Source organism: Schistocerca nitens, chromosome 3 (genome assembly GCF_023898315.1).
Source record: "Schistocerca nitens isolate TAMUIC-IGC-003100 chromosome 3, iqSchNite1.1, whole genome shotgun sequence".
NCBI classification, from domain to species: Eukaryota; Metazoa; Arthropoda; class Insecta; order Orthoptera; family Acrididae; genus Schistocerca; species Schistocerca nitens.
The window spans coordinates 676,975,974-677,001,363 of record NC_064616.1 but is presented as its reverse complement, the minus strand read 5'-3'; positions in this window follow the sequence as shown (position 1 = coordinate 677,001,363).

The following is a 25,390-nucleotide window of genomic DNA, read 5'->3' as shown; positions in this document are numbered from 1 at the left end:
TCTGAAATATCAGACTTGCTAAAGGAGGTGTAAATAAGTCAGTTGGCAGACTGGTTGATTTCAAAGGGCAAAATATGAAAGTGTGAGTGAAATAGAGCAGGTCATAACGATCGAGTTCTGGAAACTAAATTTTTCCTACAGGTTTTTTTCAAAAATAGTCCTGTGACTACAAAAGACTATTATCTTCTACATGAATTAAGACGGAAATGTGGGGTACATTTTAAGTTATTGTTTCGTTCAGAATCGTCAGATTTTACAAGGGTATATCTTTTACATGCATGCACATTGACCTTTAGGGTAGTTTTCGAATTAAGTTCAGGATTAAAGGTAACAAAGGCAAAAGGCACGAGTAACTTTCAAAACGGTATTCAAACTCGTCCAAATTATTGGCTTCACTGTTGTTTTTAAACAGCGTCGCAATTCACTCAAAGTAGATGGTAGTGGAGGTGCATTTCTTGAAATGGGAAACGCAAAACGCCTACAATGCTGCGTTATCGCTGTCTACATTTGACACACTTTGAATATTGAACGAGCTAGAGTGTTAGCTGCGCTAGGAACTTACCATGGGACAAGGTAAAATTTTCGTTCTATCTGTAATTAAAAGCCACCCCAAGTTTCTACATTCATACATACAGCTTATATGGTCTTATGACATGGAATAAATCTTTTTGGAAGACCATGTACTTCGGCTGGGACAAGGCACTTTGCTCTGAATCTGATGTGCCGGTATTACCAGCAAAGACAAGAACAATCCCGTCAGGTGATGCATTAACTAAAACAATTGACTCACATCCGGAAGGGCTGGAGTTCGTATCCTGGTTTTGCCACTGCAATTTAGACTTCCTGTGGTTTTCGTAAATCATTTAAGGCAAGTGCTGAGATGATTGATTTCAAAATGACTCTGCTGATGTTCCTTCTTATTCAGCAAATTTCGAGCTTGTACTCTCCCTAGTCGATGATGAAACATCATACTTTTTTAATCATGGTGAAGCTGAATAAATCGTCAAAATAAAAGTGAATTATTTGCTATCCCTTAGCAGAAAAAACCACCCTCAACTTTATCCATAATTTTTCAGTCATTTAATCCAAACAAAGAGAGACTTCTATTACCTTCATATGGAAGATCATATTCCTTTTTTTTCTTGGGGGAATCGTATGTACTGATTAGTAGTTACTGGTTCATGTCGTCAGATCACAACATGGGCTGACAACCAGATTGTCCACATGGAGCTTTGTATACAGTGCTAGGAAGACTAGTGTTCCATAACCATTTATAATTCATGGTACATCCAGACAGACCTAGACTAAATGCTGTATGCAGATATGTTTGGCACCTCAAAATCATGTGAATCTTAATATAATTAAGAATTATTAATTATTATGAAATCAGTTATTATTATTATTATTAATAATTATTATTATTATTAATTATTATTATTATGAAGAAGAAATAGGAATAGACTCACACATTCATAAAGAGCTTATAAACTTTACTTCACTGTAGAAAACAGACGTTTCTAATACGAATTTTTAAATAAATAACTCTACACATACCTTCAATATGATACTTCACCCTGCTTAGCAGCACACAGGAGGCTGATTTGTGGTGGAATCGTTGACATAGCAAGCCTCAGATCTTTATCAATGGATGTGAATCTCTCACTTTTTGATGTTTTCATTTTAATTAACGTAGAAACTAAATAAATCCATTTATAATTTTTTCCACATTTTTATCATTTAATGTTCTACTGAATCAGTCAACAGCAGATGCTCCTAATTAAGTAAAGGCTAAATAAAGATTAATTATATATTTTTTCATAAGTTACAGAAATTACTTTTTATACATTTCTTTGCTATTACTTGTTTGTAAAATCAGATTTAAAAATTGTCACATTTTTCTAAAATATTTTTACTAATTTTATCTTTAATTGGAATAGCTTAAACATATATAGGTAAAACATCAGTTATTGCTAGTACAATTTTCATCCTTTATTTTTTTTAAATTTATTTTAAATTACCTTAATCCATTTCTACTCAATACACTTCCCATAACCATCTATACCAAAAGCAATAATCTTTCTAGCTTAAAATTCTTTTTATTTGTTTATATAGTTCATTAATTACAACTTAATGCTAAAATTTTTATAACAAAGTTAATTTTATTAGTTTTACAAATTTAAAAAATTCTTCGATTTTCTGGTTCCCACTGTTTGTTGTTGTTCTATTTGGATGATTTGATCCAGTAACACATTAACAATTAACACACCAAATATGATTGTCTGAAAGTGATTTAGGTTATTCATTTATGTAAGACTAAATTTTACCAAATGAAATTATTTTCAGATCTCTTGGGACGGTTTTAACTTTATGTATCAATTTTACAGTTAGAAAATTTGATTTGTGCTATATTTTTATTGATTGGTTGTCAGTATTTATGTCAGAAAGATTGTCAAACAGACTAAATGAAATATCAAAATCATTAAATGATAAGTTTCTGAGGGTGATTACATACTCAAAATTACATGTGTTTTGTACACATTTCCAGATAAGAATAAAAATTCAATTTTTTGTTTATCACAGACCTTTTTTTTACTCCACTAAATTCTTATAAAGCAGAATTCAGTGTTCCATTGGTATTATTTATCATTTTGCGGTACTCTTCCATAGCAAAATCATAAATTTTATTTTTATTATTAAAATTGATTATAATATATTTAATTCTTATTCTACATATTGTTTGGTAACATACATGTTAAATTACGTCACAATACTTGTATATTCAGCTTCAGTAAGAAGATTTTTAAATTAGTTTTCTAAATATTTCTACTAATACCTTATCTTTAAAAGTAATAAGTCATACTCAATCGAAAAATTTTGCTTAGTTCTGAAGTTATTAAGTTCTCTATTTTGGGAAATAAATTCTTTTCTATTTTTTCTAATTCATATTTATTAATTTTTTAAAATTTTTGGCTCTATTTCTAATTTATTTTATTAATTTTTTATTCTACTTTATGTTCAATTAATTTTCTATTTCTTTATCTATTTCATTTTTTATTGTTTCTATTTAATGTCTGTTAATCATGATTTAAATTTTTTATTTATATTTGATTCTACCTCTCCTAATTTATCTGTACTAATGTTTGTATAAATTACAGAATCGAATACTAGTTCATGTTTAACTAAATTTTCTAAGTTTGGATGCATTTCAGTTTTTATTTTCTCATATTCATGTTTATTATTGTTTGTATGATTTTTGATTCTAGTCCTGCTACATTATTTTTTTATTAATTTTTGGTTGTAAATTTTTCTAGTTCTTCATACATTTTTGTTTTATTTCAAAAATGTCTGCTTATTAAACTTAAATTATCTTGAAACTAATAATTAACTGATAATGGATTTATCATAAATACACAACTCAAGATTTTTTGTTCTTTCAGTATTACAATAAAAATCATTTTTCACAAGCAATTTCATTGGTATGGTTTCACCAAATGAATCACAAACAATATTTGTAAAATCTGTTTTATAATAACATATCAAATGAGTAGCAACATTATTAGAAATATATTAATAAACAATACCACATACAATTTTTTAAAAATGTATTAGGTAACTTATAATTGTAAAAAGACTCTAGAATATTTAATTTTTAATTCCATATTAAGATTTTCTGTATCAGAATTATATTGAATTACCAGAAAAAAAGGAAATGATCTTGTATCAATGTTAAAGATAATGACAAAAATGTTTTCTGTACGCTACAAAATCTGCATTATCTCCTATAAATAAAAATCCACATTGAGTTATTGAACTAAAAGAATTTAATACTCAGTATTGAACAAAAACTTAGATTTTGAATTACCAATTAAAATGGAGACTAAAATTAATGTATCTGTTAATGTGTACGTTAATCGTTATTCTTTTCATAGTAAATAAAATTTAAAAAATAAGACAGAAAGTGTATTAATTCATTATATTTTATAGAAGGAAATAATTCACGCCAATGTAGGATAAAATTTATCTACACTTGTTCCACCTCAAATCTTAAAACATAAAGAATCGAAAGTAATTAGTGATACTTTTTTATTTTATTTTTATAACAAAGGAAAATTACACAGTAATATAAATAATAGTTTAATCAATAAGAAATGCTAGAAAAAGATGAATAAACTGAATTTAAAAATTTAGAATATAATAAAAGGTTCCTTTTGTTATATGTGCTGAATCAGAATGTTTGGTGTTGAAGGTGGATGATTGTTAACCAAATTTGAAAATGACTAAAATATTTAAATTCATTGAAAATAGACAGTAATAACAGAGAATGATTTTTGTTGTGCCTTGTAGAAAGAAATATTAAAAATGTTGCACAAAAAATTAAATGCAATAAAATTAAACTTAAAAGATGAATTTTATATTTTGAAATATGAAAAAGATGATCATTGTAGTTTTTGTTATCATATTATATATATATATATATATATATATATATATATATATATATATATATATATATATATATATATATATGGTGCATACAAAGAACCAATTGTATACTGAGGACGAAAATTAAAATACAAAATTCATTGAATGTATGAAAAAAAATTGAAGAAATAAAACCAATAATGAGCAATGTACAGTCCACACATTAAACGAAAAATTCGTACTGTATGTGAAAAATATTGTACTCAAAAAAATAAAAAGTTCACCACCAAGATTATCTGACAGGAAAGTATATAAATCCATTATGTAACAATAGTAATCTAGAACTAAAAATCCTAGTTTTGTATTTATTTATATAATTTATCAGAATACAATTCTCATTTGTTAGTAAGAGAACATGGTTAAGATGAAAAAGAAATATATTTACAAATTAAATTAGGTGTAAATAATATTATTTACAAATTAGATTACTTACAAGTTTGATTACTACTAATTGGATTGTTTACAAACAATGTAATTAAATAGTTCTGTTAACTGATAACAATTTGAAAATGCGAATTGTTGATACATTGAGATTTATGCTCTTTAGTCTTGATAAAAAATTTTCCAACTTAAAAAAGTGTCAAATGATAAATATTAGAAAATTTTTTCCAGACAAACGAATAATTTAATAACCAAAAAAAGGAGTTTATCTTTATGATTATAGGGATAACTGGGAAAAATTTGTAGAATCAAAACTTGCACCAAAAGAAGAATTTTCTAATACATTATATTAATCTGCTATTAGTGAGGAAGATTATAAACATACAAAATTAGCTTGGGAATAATTTAACATCAAATATTTTGACGAATATCATGATTTGTGTCTTGAAAGCGATGTTTTATTTATAGCTGATGTTTTTGAAAATTTTACAATAACTTTTTTATAAACATGAATTAAATCCATCTGGGTATCATACAGCACCAGGTTTTTCTATTGATGCTATGTTGAAAATAATTAAATAACCGATTTAATTACTACATCTACATTTATGTAGATACTCAGTAAATCAAATTTATGTGCCTGGCAATTGGTTCATCAAATCACCTTCACAATTCTCCATTATACGAGCCTCATTGTGGAAACAAGGAACATCTATATCTTTCCGTACAAGCTCTGATTTCCCTTATTTTATTATGGAGATCGTTTCTCACTATGTAGGTTGGTGTCACTAAAATAGTTTCGCTTTCGTAGGAGAAAGTTAGTGATTGGAATTTCATCAGAAGATTCTGCTGCAACAAAAAACACTTTTGTTTCAATTATGTCCACTCCAAATCCTGTATCATTTCAGTAACACTCTCTACCCTATTTCGTGATAATACAAAACGTGCTGCCCTTCTTTGAACTTTTTTGATACACTTTGTCAATCCTTCCTGGTAAGTATCCCACAATTCACACCAGTATTTTAAAAGAGGAAGGACAATCTTAGTGTAGGCAGTCTCCTTCGTAGATCTTTTACATTTTCTAGGTGTCCTATCAATAAAATGCAGTCGTTGGGTAGCCTTCCCCACAACATTTTCTATGTGTTACTTTCAATTTAAGTTGTTGATAATTGTAATTCCTAGATATTTAGTTGAATTTATGGCCTGTAGATTTGACTGATTTATCATGTAACCGAAGCTAAACGGATTCCTTTCAGCACTCATGTGGATGATCTCACACCTCGTGTTATTTAGGGTCAACTGCCAATTTTTGCACCATACAGATATCTTTTCTATACCGTTCTGCAATTTGTTTTGATCTTCTGACGACTTTATTAGTCGTTAAACGACAGCGTCATCTGCAAACAACGTAAGACGGCTGTTCACATAGTCCCCCATAATAGTTTATGTAGATAAGGAATAGAGAAGGGCGTATAACACTACGTTGGGAAACGACAGAAATCACTTCTCTTTTACTCGATCACTTTCCGTTAGTTTCTACGAATCGTGACCCCTCTGATAGGAAATCACAAATCCAGTCACATAACTGAGACGTTATTCGATAAGCACGCGATTTCACTACAAGCCGCTTGTGTGGTACAGTGTCAATAGCCTTCATGAAATCCATAAATACAGAATCAATATGAAATCCTTTGTCAATAGCACTCAGCACATCACGCGAACAAAGAGCTAGTTGTGTTTCACAAGAACGATGCCTTCTAAATTCCTGTTGGCTGTGTGTCAATAGACCGTTCTCTTTGCGGTAATTCATAATGTTTCAACACAATATATGTTCCAAAATCCTGCTGCATAGCGATGTTAATGATAAGGGCCTGTAATTTAATGGATTGCTCTACTACCTTTCTGTAATATTGGTGTGACCTGTGCAACTTTCCAGTCTTTTGGTACGGATCTTTTGTCTAGTGAACGGTCATAAATGGTTATTAGGTATGGAGCTGTTGCATCAGGATTCTCCGAAAGGAACCTAATTGGTATACAGTTTGACCTAGAAGACCTGGAATATTCACTTCGTCTTCTTTTTTTGAAGACATTCCGGAAAGCTGTGTTTAGTAACTCTGCTCTGGCAGCACTGTCGTCGATAGTATCTCCATTGCTATCGCACAGAGAAGACATTGATTGTGTTTTACTGCTAGCATACTTCACATACGACTAGAATCTCTTTGGATTTTCTGCCAGGTTTCGACACAAAGTTTCGTTGTGGGAACTATTACGAGCATCTCGCATTGAAGTCCACGCTAAATTTCAAGCTTCTGTGGAAGATCGCGAACCTATGGGCTTTTGAGTCTGTTTAAATTTGGCATGTTTGTTTCATTGTTTCTGCAACAGTGTTGTGACCCATTTTGTGTACCAAGGAGGATCAGATACGTAGTTTGTTAATTTATTTGGTATAAATCTCTCAATTGCTGTCGATACTGTTACTTTGAATTCAAGCCACATCTGGTGTACACATATATTGTTAATTTGGAAGATGTGGAGATGGTCTCTCAGGAGGCGTCAAGTTAATTTTTATCTGAATAGGTTTTTTTCTGAATAGGAATATTTTCGTTTATTTTTCGGGTTTACAATATTCAATCGCGCTACGACAGCCCTGTGTTTACTAACCCCTGTATCCGTTTTGATGCTTGTTATTAACTCAGGATTATTTGTTGCTACGGGGGGTCAAGTGTGTTTTCACTGTTTACTATTAGCGTGGGCTTATGAACTAACTGCTCGAAATAATTTTCAGAGAATGCGCTTAGCACAATTTCGGATGATGTTTTATGCATACCTCCGGAATTAAACATGTATTTTCGCCAAAATATCGGGGGGAAATTAAAGTCACCACCAACTATAATTCTTTGGGTCGAGTACATGTTTGAAATTAAACTCAAGTTTACTTTGAACCTTTCAGCAATTGTATCATCTGAATTGGGGAGGGGGGGGGGTCAGTAAAAGTATCCAATTATTATTTTATTCTGGTTGCCAACAATGACAACACCGTGCAGTCCACACCACAGGCAGCAGCAGCAGCTGGCCAAGACAAACGCAGCAATAGAGACGTTACCTATTTTGTGACTTTTACGAGTTCCTAACCAGAAGCGAATTTTATAATATCATCTGAGTGCTTTAATAGTTTAGTGTCTTGATTGTTAATATAATATCTAATAGTTCTCGCATTTACGTTTCTATCAGAAAGCAAACCGATTTTATGACATATTAGAAGTTCCTAATTACGGGCGAATTATTTAATTTCACCTGAGTGCTTCTGTAGTTAGGTTTTTGAATCCCTGCGTATTAATTTAATTTATTAGAAACAGTTCCTCACATTTTTGTTACAGTCTACAGTACAGTTCTGCAGCAGATGCCGACAGTCCGTTTATCTGGATAGTTTAGTTTTCCACGGTCCACGGTGGACAGGCACTGCAATTGTTGTGTGTGGATGTAAGCCGAGTTGGTAATATGTCGATCTCAGCTCCAGACTGTGATGACTTTAGTTACACAGCTTGAGGCTGCAGTGGATGGGCACCAGTGTTGTGAGTTGGCCGTGGGGATCCAACGGACGTCCAGTACATCAGAGTCCTCCGATCGGTCCCCATCAGTAGCCAGTGAAGTTACTGCTCGCACTTAGGTTGACCCCTCATCTGTGGTCGAGTGGGAGGTCGCCCCTGGGCGTAGCAAGCGCCGAAAGGCTTCTGCGGTGGCCATATGTAAGGTCTCCCCAGTTAGCCTGACAAACAAATGGTTCAAATGGCTCTGAGCACTATGGGACTTAACTTCTGAGGTCATCAGTCCCCTAGAACTTAGAACTACTTAAACCTAACTAACCTAAGGACATCACACACATCCACGCCCGAGGCAGGATTCGAACCTGCGACCGTAGCGGCCGCGCGGTTCCAGACTGTAGCGCCTAGAACCGCTCGGCCACCCTGGCCGGTGGCCCCTTAGGGACATGGCTGCCAAGAACGGGAAGAAAACCAATGTGCACTCCGTTTGCATACTAGATGGAGTCATTCCAGAGATGGAACGGGTCCTTCAAGATGCCATGAAGCGCACAGGGTGCAGCCAACTGCAGGTGGTGGCTCACATTGGTACCAATGATGTGTATCACCTAGGATCAGAAGAGATTCTCTCTGGTATCGAGTGGCTAACAGAAGTGTTAAAGGCTACCAATCTTGCCTGTGAGATGAAAGCAGAACTGACCATTTTCAGCATTTGCACATGATTATGATATGATTTTAATGATTCATAAAGGAATAAGAGGTGGTTTACCCCAATATTGTAAAACATATGTTAAAGCAAATAATAAATATACGAAAAATTTATGTAAATGTGATATCAAATTATTCATCATATTTAGAAGCAAATAGTTTGTATGTCTCTGCTACGAGTCACTGTATCAAATATGGTGGATCTGAAGGGGATGAACCAAAAATATCGATTCTAAAAAAATAAGCGAGATATTGAACACTTCTAAAATTGGTTATATACTTGAAGTAGATTTAGAATATCCAAAAAATTTACAACATTTACGTAAATGCTTACCATTACGCCCCAAAAATAAAATTGTCAGGAGTTAATAAAATTATTAACTACTTTGGATAATAAATATAATTATGTCGTTCATTATAGAAATCTTAAATAGCACCTGTCTCTAGGAACGAAAATAAAAAAAAATTATAAAGTATTCTTAGTTTGATTTCCCAAAACCAAACAAAGAAAGTGATACAAAAAGTGTACATGGTAGGGTAGTAAGGATTGCACCCAAATTACAGGCTGACATTCTTGTGTGTTGTCATCTACGCAATGAGATAAACTGGCGAGCACTTGAATTTGTGCGTGCAATGCCTGAATAGTTAATTTCAGTACTAACTAACTCGTAATCGGCGCAACGCATCGAACTTTCTACTGAACAGTTGTTTCTCAGTGCAGCCTGCTCTACAACATCCTTACAAAACTGTTTCTGTATAACGATGATCGAAAATTGAATGTGTGCAAACATATTATTCCTTGTTGTTATGCACAACAAGTAATGGCCTGGTAGAACAAACGAATACGAGACTGTACACAAAATAGTAACATCTAAAACAATTGAAAGAATCACATTGTAAATATCTACTTTATGAAAACCATCGGGTTTTGTAATCGAAGACAGATCACAATGAAAAACTGAATGAGTCATAGTTATTCAATATTGACACACATCAGTAAAATGAAGTTCGTTATACTGTATACATTGCACAGATAGTGGTCTGATTTACAATCATATGTAAAACAGAAATAAAGTGTCATATTCTCGTTACAGTAATTGGTGGTGCAATTGTAAGCATGAAACGCGTAGTACATGAAAGTAAAAGTGAATCTGATATATATAATAAAAAAAGTGAGACCTAAAATCAATTATATCACTCATATGGAATAAGTGTATTTGCGTTCCAACAGGTACAGATTCTCTATCGAGAAAGTGTAAGTAAAACATGGAACTATTATATTGCACTATTCATCGTACTTATCCTAGTGCACTTCTTTCACTTAACCATTTGGTAAATCTGTTGTACCAATCTTTTCCTTAATAATCACTGCTGATCACATAATCTACACTATCAGATCGAAAGTATGCGGACATCCGTTACTGGACATTAATATTTGGTGCATCTACCCTTGGCCATTATGACGGCTTCAGCTTTGCTGAGGACACTTTCAGTGGAGTTTCTGAAAGTCTGTGGAGAATTGACTGGCCGTTGTTTCTCAAGAGCCATAACCATAAGAAGTAGTAACATTGGACGCTCAGGTCTGGAATGCAGTCGATGTTCTATATCTACATCTACATCTATATGATTACTCTGCAATTCACATTTAAGTGCTTGGCAGGGGTTCATCGAACCACAATCATACTATCTCTCTACCATTCCACTTCCGAACAGCGCGCGGGAAAAACGAACACCTAAACCTTTCTGTTCGAGCTCTGATTTCTCTTATTTTATTTTGATGATCATTCCTACCTATGTAGGTTGGGGGTCAACAAAATATTTTCGCATTCGGAAGAGAAAGTTGGTGACTGAAATTTCGTAAATAGATCCCGCCGCGACGAAAAACGTCTTTGCTTTAATGACTTCCATCCCAACTCGCGTATCATATCTGCCACACTCTCTCCCCTATTACGTGACAATACAAAACGAGCTGCCCTTTTTTGCACCCTTTCGATGTCCTCCGTCAATCCCACCTGGTAAGGATCCCACACCTCGCAGCATTATTCTAACGGAGGACGAACGAGTGTAGTGTAAGCTGTCTCTTTAGTGGACTTGTTGAATCTTCTAAGTGTCCTGCCAATGAAACGCAACCTTTGGCTCGCCTTCCCCACATCATCGCATAGGTGTTCCACTGGGCTCAGGTATGTACTCTGAGAGGCCAGTCCATTTCAGGAATGTTGTCCTCAAAACGCTGACTTAGGGATGGCGCTTTATGACACGGAGCATTGTCATGTCAATAGTTTTCATCTCTGAATAGTACAGTACAGTTCATGATGATGAAAAAAATCCTCTTCACAGTTAGTGTTTTCTCAAGCTCAGTAAGGTGACCACAGCTTAACCACAATAAACCACGTACTGTAACAGCATCTCACCTATACTGCAATGTTGCCATTACACATGATGACAGGTAAAGTTCCCTGGGCATTCGCCAAACCCAAAACCTTCCATCAGATGGCCGCAGAGTGAAGCATGATTCATCACTCGAAATCACTGATTTCGAGTCATCTACTGTCCATTGGCGCTGCGCCTTACGCCAGCTTATGCTTAGCACTGACTAAAGAATGCTGCTCAAGCATTGTATCCCACTCTTTTTTTGCTTCCTGCGCGCAGACATTGTACTAATTGCATGTCTGGTAGTACTCAGGAACTCACGTGCGGTCCATGTCTGCCAGTACATGAGGTGTGACTGGTCTTGGCTTAGCAATGGCTGTTCCTTCACGTTTCCATTTCACATTCACATCACCAACTTGGGTAGCTATAGATGAGTTTAAATGCCCCTGATGGGTTTGTCACTCAGGTTACACCGAGAGAATAGTTCACGATCGAAGTCACTGATCTCTTCTGACCGAACCATTCTGCTGTCACTGCTTCTGTACCAACACCACGACACTCCGCGCCTCCTTTTATGCTTGTGGGTGCGTCGGTCGTAATTTCTAGTCGTCAAGTCAGCATTCAATAGGAATGTCCGAGTACTTTTGATCAGCTAGTGAAACTGTTGGTATGCACGTCCGTTTTCGTGTATGGTAGTGCTTGTTGTTTATAGTAAATGAAAGTTTTCCGGCTGGACACACAAGCTGTAAATGTTTCTCCTGTAACAAGCGCCTTGCATCTACAATTCGACACTGGAATATATTGTCTTTTAGCTTAAGACTACAAGCATCGACGATAGACACCGTTATTATCAGTTTCCTGAAACAGGAAAGAAAAGAAAGCTTAGATTTACCTTCCCATTAGGGCCAATACAGGCGGAGCACATTGAACCAGCCTAAAGAAGAATATTGACCGTGCTCATTTCAAATGAACCAACGCAGCATTCAACCTAGACGACTCAGGTAGTCGGTAGCAAACGGAAATTAGGATTTTAGAGTGGAGATTTGAAACCCATTCTATTTTTCATTTATTTGTTATTTACGCTCTTGCTATTGGGGCAATCAGACAGCGGCAAAGTTGTCCGTCTCCTACTTTTCAATTAAAAATTAAAGGGGTAAAAATACATTTTAAATTGAGAAGATAGAGGTAGTATCCACAGGTTAGCAAAACATTATTAGCGCCTGATTAATAGCCTGGTGACTCCAGAATCAATACCTCAGCTATTCCGCCGGGCGTGGATTCAACAGGTTCTTGGTTTCCGGAAATGCATAGCACTAGATGTCTTCGCACAGGTCAAAAAGTTCTCGTATATTACGAGTCGTGGTTTGCGGACGGGAAGTTGACGCCCGGTAGCGTTCCAGGTATGTCATATGGGCGGTTATGCTGTAAGCTGGCGTCGCCGTGGTGTAAGACATCAAACATGGTTCGCATTAATCTTCATGTAGTCCACGTTTGCCATGTTGCCTTCGATTAATATCGCAGGACGCATGGAAGAACAGATGAATGTCCTCCACAGCATAACAGTGCTCAAACCAGTCTTCGTCCGTGGCGCGGTACATATTTCGAGCAGCTGCCCTCTTAGATGACTGCGTATATGGACACGACCGTTCAGCTGTTAACGAGAAACGTTCGGCGCATATGGACACGACCGTTCAGCTGTTAACAAGAAACGTGATTCATCCGAACATGTTCCAGTCACGATGATCCCGTGCCCACTGTAATTTCGGTATTGTTGTGGCGTAACAAGCTAGCTACGCCACACTGAGAAGGAAGCCGAAAGGCACGCGCTAAGCTACAGCAGGATGGCTTGAAGTCTGGAACAGGATACGTATTGAATACTATAAAGAAAATACGTAGCTTTGGAATATACTTAACTTTTAATGCTTCCTTTGGTACATCTCTCTTGACGATACAAATGAGACTCGTAAGATACATGCACTGATACAATTGGCGCCTTGCTAGGTTGTAGCCATTAACTTAGCTGAAGGCTATTCTAACTGTCTCTCGGCAAATGAGAGCAAAGGCTTCGTCAGTATAGTCGCTAGCAACGTCGTCGTACAACTGGGGCGAGTTCTCGTACGTCTCTCGAGACCTGCCGTGTGGTGGCGCTCGGTCTGCGATTACACAGTGGCGACACGCGGGTCCGACATGTACTAATGGACCGCGGCCGATTTAAGCTACCACCTAGCAAGTGTGGTATCTGGCAGTGACACCACAGGTATTATAATATCAGATCGTCTCTTTGAATTTTGTGAATGACTGCTACCGTTACTGTACCGTCATTGCCTACACTACGAGGTTTAGCTCGTCGTGACTTCACAGTTTCGTGTTTTTATGGGGATGAAATTAGCTCCCCGATGTCGGGAAGCTGTGGACGATGCCTTACATGCTGCCAGCGACCGGCCGTCCACACCGTCTGTATCACAAATGCCACTCTTAGTTCCTCCATTTTAATGAAGTTAGCACTTGTGATATGCGTTTCAAAACGCAAAAAAAAAAAAAAAAGAAACCACTTCAGTTCTATATTACACACCCAGCAATCCTTAAGAATATCTTCAGTATTGGTAAAAACAGGCGGCTCATTGACATAATTGAGTGTTTGCAAATTTATGCTTCCCTACTCTCTGGGCTACGTTCTATAATATAAAGATTTACAATATGAGATAGGCCCAGTTTGCCTGTCTGTGAACAGAAGGGCGGCGGTTATATATATATATATATATATATATATATATATATATATATATATATAGTGGTATATACGGCGAGTCGAGTCCTATATGTTTGTGGAAAAAAAAATGGACAGCTTCGGTATATGAGACGCAAAGTTTCTGCATTGTGTTTTAGGCCTCTACAGACGAATCAAACGATCTTTCTCGACTGCAGTCAGTTCTCAATTTACAAAAATTATCAGCTGCAAATTATAAGTACTGCGAAAGATGCTGTTATCGCAAAAACATGTTTCTTGATGAACTGTACGAAAACCATCGTGAGGAGTCTCTTTCGAGATGGCAGGTAATCATGGAGTGACCATAGGCATAGAAATTGTTATTTCAATCCTTATAAACGTCTTCATTTTCTCTGTGGTTACCGAAATACATCCTACTGAGTGGAAACCGAGCTTAATTCGACCAAGCCCAATAATGATGACCCGAAATCAGGAGCGAGTTTAGGCCGATCGTCATATTGCTCTCAGTATCTAGCGCCTTGTTGTGTATTGTTTATGAACAGCTGAAGGACTACTGTAATACTTACAACACCAAGGATAAATATCAAACTTTCAGAAACAGCAGAGCATAGTAACTGAATTAACTGAAATGAGTTACACTATTAAACATTCCATGGACAGGCATGTAATGACCATTTTCATACTGTCTGATTACACCGAAACTATTGATTTCAATATATTACTTTTGAAAATGAAGTTACCTATGAAAATGAAGCAGCTGAATTATCTCAAACAATGGAGAACTGTGGTTTAACAGGTATCTCAAAAGTATGTATCAACATGTCATTAGTTGGTGACAAAAGTCATAATGGATGTATGCACTCTCCGGAGTCCCCCAAGTTTCAGTTCTTGGTCCGTTGATTTTCTCTGTATATATCAGTGGCTTTCAAACTCAGTTTTGTTCTTGAAATTATCACTTATATGCCGATGACATCCAGCTGTATCTATGTGGCAGCTTTAAGTACATTGTTACTGTATACTTTATGTATACGTCATTGCAACGACGGGGACACACCTTGGGTCTTAAACTAAACCCTAAGAATCATTGAACGTGTTCAGATCACAGTGAAAGTTGGACAGCGAACACTATCGTGAATCAGTTCCTCGGATACTCCTATATGCTGAATTGAAACCATTGCGTAATCAATAGTCGTGAATCAATTGCTAATCTCAAAAGCGCGTTTGGTAATATCACGTATCTTTTCTGTTATGTGCAGCCGTCAAAATACAAAAACTGAAAAAATTTGCCAGAGCATACAAAAAACTATTTTTCTTGCTAAGATTTAGTTTCAGAACAAATGAAAATATTTACTCTTGTAAAAAAATCGTATATTTGGTCGTGTCGAATGTTTACGACTGTGATGTCGTTCGCCGAGGCACAAATAGTAAAAAATCCAGACGACCACAGCTTACCACGAGTGCTTGTGTATGATATCTGTGCAACATTTGGTTGTTAGATTACGTGAGTTCTTCCTATGCTCAGTTAGTGTCGATGTTACCGGAAGTGAGATGATTTTATAGCGCTCTGTTTTATTCATTTGTTTGTAGTCACTGGTGTCCTCAGTACATCTCCTCTCACATTCAGTACCGCTCGTCATTCCATAGGTGCTATACGACATATGGTACGCCGCATAATCTTGGCTGTTCCTGTGCATTACACTAGACCTTATTAAATCTTCCTTCTCCAATTCGGCCATACTAATCTCGAACAAACTAATGAGTAGCCTGCATCTTGCCCAGAACCACAGTGTATTCAACATAATATAAACATTTTCTGTTAGCATCGGTGTAGCTTCTATTTCAGCATATTGTCGGAGAATAAACAATACTGCGTAGGTAGCAAAACACGAATCTTACAGAAGAGACTAAAAACTGTCTAAAATACCTCATACGTTTCGTAAGGACACGAAATTTGCCTTGTTGAATTACAATGATATTCCGGTTCGTACAAAAATTGAAATAAAAAAGTACTCTTTAGAAAGCTTAATTACAGTAGATACGTGGAATTGTCTCGGTATTTACGAAAGAGAAATGATATTTACGCGGTATTTGTTTCTCATTCTCCTGTGCGACCTACTGATTTTACGTTGTTTTTGGTGCTGAAGATACGGAAAGAACAACTTTTTGAAAAAGAAAAAAACTTTATTGGAAGACTTCACGGAAACGACTTCAAATGTATACACGGTTCACATATGTCTCATAATTTCTGTAGATTTCTTCAAGAAAAAACTGCCGAACAAAGGACTACACCGCTCCATCTCTCCTGAAACAGTAACGTCCAAGATGACGTCATTCATAAGGAATTTTGTCATAATAGCAATGAAATTCCTTAGGAACAATGGTTTTAAGTTGCTGTAAATGATCCCATTTCGCTTTCTTGATTTTCAATCTTTCCTTGTAGTTTCTGGAAGCAAACTTTTCCAGAAATTTTTCTTTGACATCTTGGTTGGACGGTACCGTATCGCCCTCCGGCTCGTAAAGGTTGGTTCATTCTTTGAAATTCTTCCAGGCCTCATTAAGTCATACAGCCACAAACGTTTCTCTGCATAGTTAGTGAAAAAGGTAATAGGCTTCGTAAGGTCGTGGCTTTCTTCTCGCCTCTTTGGATATCAGGGCATATTGGCCTGATGTCCTTTGAGCTTGCACTCCTTGGAACTGTGAACTGCGTCACATTCCCTCTGAGTATGACCTTTCTCCACAAACCTTTGCGTAATCAATAGTCGTGAATCAATTGCTAACCTCAAAAGCGCGTTTGGTAATATCAAGTTTCTTTTCTGTTATGTGCAGCCGTCAAAATACAAAACGACTGGGACAGGATTTTCCTAATCATTTTGGACAGTGTGTCCATGATGCACGCGGAAATACTTGATGTAACCAGTTCACCTTGCATTTCATCGAACCAGTAACACACTCCATCATGACTTTCTGAATTATGTACTGTAAAGTTATGGACAGCCAATTTTGTTTTATAATAAACTGTACTTCCCTGTAAAAAAGATGCTTTTCTCACACCCAGAACTTCCCTGGGCATCCTCCTTGTCTAGACCTTTCTGCAACCTTGCCTGCTCTTTCCGTTGTATGTGCTGCTTCCACATGTCTTCACTCAAATTTCCGAGCATGTAACTACAACGCAAGTCACACAGGTCTTTCTTGGGGGAAAATAAGCTGAGGTTACCCTCTTCGAAAACCAAGTTAAAGGTGGCCGACTTATAGGTGAAACCTGTTCCTCACTACGTTTTTTGAATTCGAGTCCATAGAGCCGTTGCTTGCTTTGTACGATAGGCTTAAGAAAGAGTTTGGAGGAGTACTTCCTGCTACAATGTGACAGCAGTTTCGGAAGACAGTCTAGGAATTTTTAAAGAAGTTTTTCTCATCTTTCTTCTTCGTTTGTGTTATTCACGAAAGTGACAATTCTGAATCAGGGCTCACCCCCATGTGTAAAGTTATCCAGCCAATATTTCACTGTCCATTCTTTAATGCCAAGAGTATTGAGAAACATTTTTTTGCATACTTGATATTTTCCCGTATCATTTGTCAGATAATAACCCAGTGTGTCTTTTCTCCTGGATTCGACAGTGATCTTACCTCGACATATGGATGGAATTAAGTCCACAAGATTAATTACGTAAATCTTCTTCTGATCCCATGACATAGCTTCCCAGAAAGTGTTAAAAACTGCCTGCCTTTCACCAGCAGAAATTTGATGACACTTCCTCTGAACGGATTTCTGACACATCATTGAAGAACACATTGGACCTAATTTTACCACTTCGACTTCTTTTATATTCAATAGACGCTTGTCATTGTATTCTCAGAGTTTTGTTGGCATTTTTCTTCTAATCTTTAGGGCAGTCTTTAGATTTGCTTTTCCTGTCACTGCTTAAGTCACCAAAAAATTCTTGGCCGCCACATTAACCACACTAGCCTCCGTCAACTTCCGATAAGTTATCTGAATCGTCTGGTAAAAGACCAGCACCATGGTGTGAAGAAGTACTGACGTCTACAAGGGCAACTGTGACTGCTATATCATTTTGAGCATTCTTGGATACAGTCAGCGAAGTTTCTAGACAAGAAATCTTTGTAAATCAACTTAAAACTAAAGTCAGATTTCAAATTCATGTCCTTACGATAACAACGATTACGATATCATTAATAACACTAGAAAACAACCACAATAAAAATCATCTGGGCCATTAGATGGTCCAGTAAAAGTGATTGAGAATCCCCATACACGAAATTAATTCTTCTTCTGTGCATGTAACTTCGCTCTTACTACTGTTATCACCTGTTGCTCGTTCTGGATTTGCATGAGAAGCTATAATGAAGTCGGTATACAAAATATCTTTAGCAGAAAGGGCTAAAGCGTACAGTAACTGACTTGTGGTGTTAGAATAATACAGCTGTGGTACTATTAAATTTTAGAGTTTTAGCGGACTGCTGTTAATGCGAGGTAAATAACAAAACAATTTTCGTATAACTGTCAATCACTCTCAAGAATGATTCTCCCCTTTCATACGCTAAGTTCAGCTGAGAAACTATTTATTCCTCAGTAAAGAAATCATCTTGTAAAACGCTGTCCATTTTCAAGAACTGAAGGTAAAACTAAGGAACCACTTTCGAACACTGGAAGCTACGTAGTAATCAACAACAAAGTGCTGTGTCTGTGAGCTTTTTTGAATTTTCGAAGTAGCCTATTGTTTACTACATCCAAAACAATCTAATAACGCAGTATTTCATTCTTATGCACTTACGCGATATTTCCATCTATTTTTTCGCTGTGTCATATCCGCGGAATTGATTTACTTTATGTTATATGTAGATAATGTAAAAAGTTGCCCTTCTGACGATAAGAGTATGTGACACCGGGAACGCTATCTGTAGATTCCTCATCACCATATATTTTTATTTTATTTCTTCCATGTAATCTGATAACATAACACTATTATTTCTTGTTCTATTTCCTTTCTTCCATGTGATCTGAAAACTTCACGCAACTAATTTTTGTTCTTCCCCAGAGCTGTCAATCACTTATCCACTGTTATCGATCACATTCGAGAGTACCACAATGAGGTAACCATTTAACACACTTCAAAAGTTGAAGTTCTGCAAAGGGCAAGGGAGCTAATAGAGACCATCCTAAATGTATACAGATAGAGTAAACATATCGAAGGGCGGCTTTGACTGTGCTACAGGGAACAATGTGGCGAATTTCCTCTCCAACGAAAGTAATTTTTAATGTCTATAACTACCAAATTATGACACTTGCTTTTTTTTAAAGTGGAACTGAATACCTTTTCTGTGGCAGTGGAAAGATAATCTGAAGAGGACGTCAACGCCTCAACATGTGTCAAATTTGATCGAATAGGAACAAGATAACAGCACCGCAAACCATTGCCCACCGTCAGGAGAGGAGATACCACATGCGTCTACCGTACTGTAAAAAAGTTTTCGAGTTCGTAACTACCACAAATTTAACTATTCATCCCATATATTATCAATTAAGAAAGCAACGGTTATGGTTCTGAAGTGGTTGAGACACTGGACTTCTTTGGTGCGGAGCAGGGTTAGAACCCCATCAGATCAACTACGTGGGGGCGTTCAGTAAGCAATGCAACACATATTTTCCCGGCCACTTTCTGTTTAAGAAATGCGGAATTTGTTGTGGGACATCGTGGAATATTCTCGCTTCACCCCCTGTAGTTCCAAGAAGTTTTGACAGGTGACGGCCTCAAAATGGTGTCTGTAACGGAGGTGCCTTCCACGCAGAGAGCTGCCATTGAGTTTCTTCTGGCGGAAAACCGGAGTATCGGAGATACTCATAGGCGCTTGCAGAATGTATACGGAAACCTGGCAATGAAAAAAAGCACGGTGAGTGGTTGGGTGAGGCATCTGTCATCTTCGCAAGGTCGCGCAAACCTGTACGATCTCCCACGTGCCGATCGGCTGCACACAGCTGCGACTCCTGCAGTGTTGGAGTGTGTGGATACTCTCATTCGAGGTGCACGACCCATCACAGTCAGACACCTCCCTGCTCTACTGGACGTCTCTGTTGGTAGTGCCGAGACACTCGTCCACCATTTGAGGTACTCAAAGGTGTGTGTCCTCCGGTTTCCTCACCGCCTAACTGTAGACTATAAAGAGCAACGAAGTACGATCTGCGCACTTCGCAGGGAATAGTACGTGGATGATGGGGAGTCCGCAGCTCGTGGTCGTGCGGTAGCGTTCTCGCTTCCCGCGCCCGGGTTCCCGGGTTCGATTCCCGGCGGGGTCAGGGATTTTCTCTGCCTCGTGATGACTGGGTGTTGTGTGATGTCCTTAGGTTAGTTAGGTTTAAGTAGTTCTAAGTTCTAGGGGACTGATGACCATGGATGTTAAGTCCCACAGTGCTCAGAGCCATTTGATGATGGGGAGGTTATTGATGCAAGACGACGCTGGCTCCGCCGTCGACCGGTAGCGTGGTACCATGCGGGCGTATAGAAACGTCCAGTAAGGTGGCGTAAGGAAGTTACAATGAACGGAGATTATGTTGAAAAAATAGGGTTTTGTACCCAAAAGAGTGGGGAAATACACTGTGTATAGGAATCCTGAATAAAACCAACCTGCTTTCAGAATGTGTTGCATTACCTACTGAACGCCTCTCGTACATTTTTACTGTAGTGACCTTAAGCCATTTAAGGGGAATAAAGGTATGATTCTTTCGGTAAGGCCACTGCCAGTTACCACATCGTTCTCAAACATAACAATTGCTCTATCTCTAGTGAACACACATTTCACGTTTTACTGTGTCTGTAGACAATATATCTTAAAGTAAGATAAAAGTCAGTGAAAGAATAGATACGAGCATTTATCGTAGGACCAACAGATTTGCATCGAAACGAACGTATGGACTCCGACTCTTCATGTTGAGTTTAACGTTCCGTCACCTTTATATAGAGAGTAATTGCTTGGGTGGAGGAAGGAGTTCGCCGTAGACTTTTTAAGAGAGCTACTCCCGTATTCTCTTGAAGTGCATCAGTAAAACCAATGCAAACCGAAATCACGACATTCGTGCTGGGATTTGAGCTCCGCTGCTCTGAACACGAGAGCTTTGTCTTGACCTCAGCCATCCTAAAGGAGAATGAGCGGGCCAATGTGAAGAAGAGGGCGTGCGGTGATAGGCGGCCACAGGTGTAATTGTGGCGCAGCCCCTAAATCACGGCGGGTAATCGTTTGAAGGATTTATATACGCCGCTTCCAGCCGCCTCCGCCAAACCTTCCAACGGTGCCAGCCGCCTGCTCAGCGTCCGCGAAGAGGGCTTCTGTCGACCACCGGCAGCGTGCGATTGAAGGAAGGAATGGCTTTACTTCAGTGGAAATTATGAAGCAACCAAGTACTGCACAAAATGTGTAACAGTGTTCTGCAAACTTTGAAAATGATGCCCTTCCGAGCTATGGCACATATCGTGAGAAGGGGAGAGCCGGGCAAAATGGCCAGGCAAAAGAAGGCCTATTCCTATTTCTCAAGATGAGCAGCCGTAGAAGGAAATGATAAAAATGAGTGATTATAATCCACAGCTATTGAAGTATAATAACGAATAATTTAATTACCTTATGACGAAATTAAGTTCTTTAAACTTTTCATTTCCAACAAACTGGCAACATGACCAGTTTGCCCAACATGAGAGGGTTCTAAACTCAAAACTAAAAGATAAAAACTTTTTTAACAAAGAATTAATCGCATTTTATTGTAAAACGTGATTCGAATAAAATTATTTACGTGTTTCACAAATAAGTCATACAGTGTTCCTCAACTGCTGTGTAGGGTGCGTGAGCCCAGGGGGAGTGCAACTGACACTAAATCCACAGCTTGAGATTTAAAATTTTTCTTCGTAGTACGTGCTGACTCTGTTGTTATCGCTGTCGCCAAATTGAGTTTTTCTTGGGTTCAGTTTCTTGCTCTTCGCACTCTACTTTTTCTGCCTTTCTCCTCTTCGGCTGCTTTTCGTTTTTCAAATGGTTGAAATGGCTCTGAGCACTATGCGACTCAACTTCTGAGGCCATAAGTCGCCTAGAACTTAGAACTAATTAAACCTAACTAACCTAAGGACATCACACACATCCATGCCCGAGGCAGGATTCGAACCTGCGACCGCAGCGGTCGCTCGGTTCCAGACTGTAGCGCCCAGAACCGCACGGCCACTCCGGCCGGCTTTTCGTTTTTCCTACTTTTTACTTTATTTTACCTCTCTTTATTTATTTGCTGCTTCTAGGCCACTGTTATACGGACTTGGTGTAAAAATCGTCGCAGAGCCCCTTTTCGGCTACTGCTATTACGTTTTCCCGCAACACAAACTAGGCAGAAGGCGCAGCCGGGATGGTCACTTTGTTCACAGTGACTCAATTACACAAAAGCTCTGTAACCTCTAAGACCATGACTGAAATGTCAATAACGAAACTAAGGTTATGAAGTGCAGATATGACACACGATACACAAATTGACCACTTATCTTACATCAGGCTAATTAAAATCCACAAAAAAGTTATTAAAACTCTGAGAAGTGTCACAGCAAACTTGTTTGGCTTCATGGGGTGATTGGGTCCACCAGGGAGAATACGTTAAGGTAGTTCCTGCGCCCCCAGGGCCAAAGTAGACACTTTTCCCGCTGTGGCCACTTTGCCCGGCCCTCCCCTGGTCTAATGTTGGAAAGCCTAGTATATAAACTGATCAACCAAAACACAATGACGACTGCCCACCGCGATGTAGGATGCCGCCTGGTGGAGTTGCGGGCACGGGTCCCGATCACAAAAATATGTAAACGGAGCAGACACGGACGGGTGATCTTCCTAGCAAAGATACGGGCTTAAAATGGGGCGATCCATTAAGATAATACACTTTGACAAAGGGCACATTATCTCGAAAACGGAGATACGCACTACTGTCGCGAGCATCTACGGGAAGAGATAGGAAAGTGAAACTACTACTAAGGGCTAAACGGTTGGACATCCACAACTCTTCATAAAACGTTGGTTGGTTGATTAGTTGGTTGACTCGGAGGAGGGGACAAAACAGCGAGGTCACTGGTCCCATCGGATTAGGGAAGGATGGGGAAGGAAGTCGGCCTTGCCCTTTCAATGGAACCATCCTGGTATTACCCTGAAGCGATTTAGGGACATCACGGAAACCTAAATCAGGATGGCTGGACGCAGCTTTGAACCGTCGGCCTCCTGAATGCGAATCCAGTGTGCCACCTCGCTAGGTTGGAACGTGGGGTTCGGAGACTTGTTTGCTCTGTAAATTAGGATAGATTGTGATCTGTGGTATCTCTATCAAAAGATCACAATGCTGGTGCGCGCACAAGTGTTACGAATTATACTGTTCATTGTACACTGTTGAATATGGAGCTCCGCAGCAGACCACCCCGACGTGTTCACTTGTTTACCCAACAACATCGTCAATTACGATTGCAGTGAGCACGGGACCATCGGGGTTCGACCGTCGAGCAATGGTACCATGTCGGCTCTTCGGATGCATCACATTTTGCTACAGGAGGTCGATGATCGTCTCCACAAACGCCGTCATCGAGGTGAACGGCGGCTCGAAACGTGCAGCGCGTCACGAACGCAGGCTAGTGGTAGCAGTATTATGCTAGGGTAGACATTCTCCTGCGCTTGCATGGGACCTGTGATAGTAATCGAAGATATACTGGCAGCTGCAAACTACCCGTTTCCCTTCATGCTTCATGTCTTTTCCGACGGCGATGTCATCTTTCAGCAATATACGAGTCCAAGTCTCGGAGCCAGAACCGTGCTACCGTGGCTTGAGGAGCATTTGAGGAGCATTATAGTAAATTGACGTTGATGTCTCAGCGACCAAATTCGCCTGATGTAAATCCTGTGGTACACACCTAGGTCGCTATCGAACACCATCATCGCCTACTTCAATCAATGGCCCAGTATTTGTCCGAATTACATTACTCGTGTGTAGACATATAATGACACATACCTCCACAAACTTACCAACAATCTTTCGGTTCATTGATACGCATAATCAGCTCTGTATTTCCTTCCAAAGTCGGACAAAGAAGCTATTAACCAGGTTGTCATAATGTTTTGACTCACCAGTGTAAGTCCTCGTAGCATTACCGTGTATGGTAGTGTAATACAAAATATCGGTTAAGAACTTACAGTACATCTCCGGAAATTTACCGATTACCCTTCAGCGTACAAAAGTGGAAATATTTGCATTTTAATACAGCTCCTCCATCCCGTTTGTTCCGTTTTGCCTTTACACGAAGCGGCCAATTAATCTTAGCTCTCAGTGTAGCTCCTATAGTACCGAGCTGATACTGTGCTTCGTGCTGTGGCTACCATGTTAATGACGACCGTGAAGCCATGTGCGATCAAGAAGGTAATATCTGAGACTGAGGTTTACCCAGTTTGATTGAGTTTGTTTGATTGTAAATCTATATGTGACTGAATTGACTGGGCGCGCTCTGTCCAGCGAGGATGTCGGGAATTAGCAGCACTTGGCGAAGACGACAAGATCAGACGTTGGCATATTGCACAAAACAGAGGAATCGTCGAACAGCCTGGACAACTGCAAATATATGTTTTAATAAGGTCCATTTATCGATTATATTAGATTGAACTCGTAGTGGAATGTCAGCTGCATTATCAGCTGAATGGGTTATAAACGATAGTCTTTTAGAAAGCTGTCTGTTGCATTTAGGCGTTAAGCGAGAAGCACAGTAATCTACAGAACACCTGCTGTTTGTAAGTTAAGAAATCAGTAATTTCATAATGAATCTCCTAAAACTTTTTTCCGTGTTACTTAAGGGGGGTAGGACGTTGTAATCTTACCCTCCCACACATTACCATTAATTTTCTCTGTTATTTGCCAAAGTTTCAAAAACTTTGAAAGGGATAAGATTTACAAAAGAAGAACTTTTTACTTATCTTCATTATCTCGTTGTTGTTGTCGGTGACTCAAAGTCTTGTCTAGGAGCACATTCTTGGAGCTGAAGTGTAATCAGTAAATTTCCGCATATGTAATTAAGTTCTTAACTGATATTTTGTATTACACTACCATTTCGATTTCTTAGGTTCTTGATGACAAAATAACTGTTCAAGAGTTGCGCGTTGCTATGAATATCTTTTTATTTTA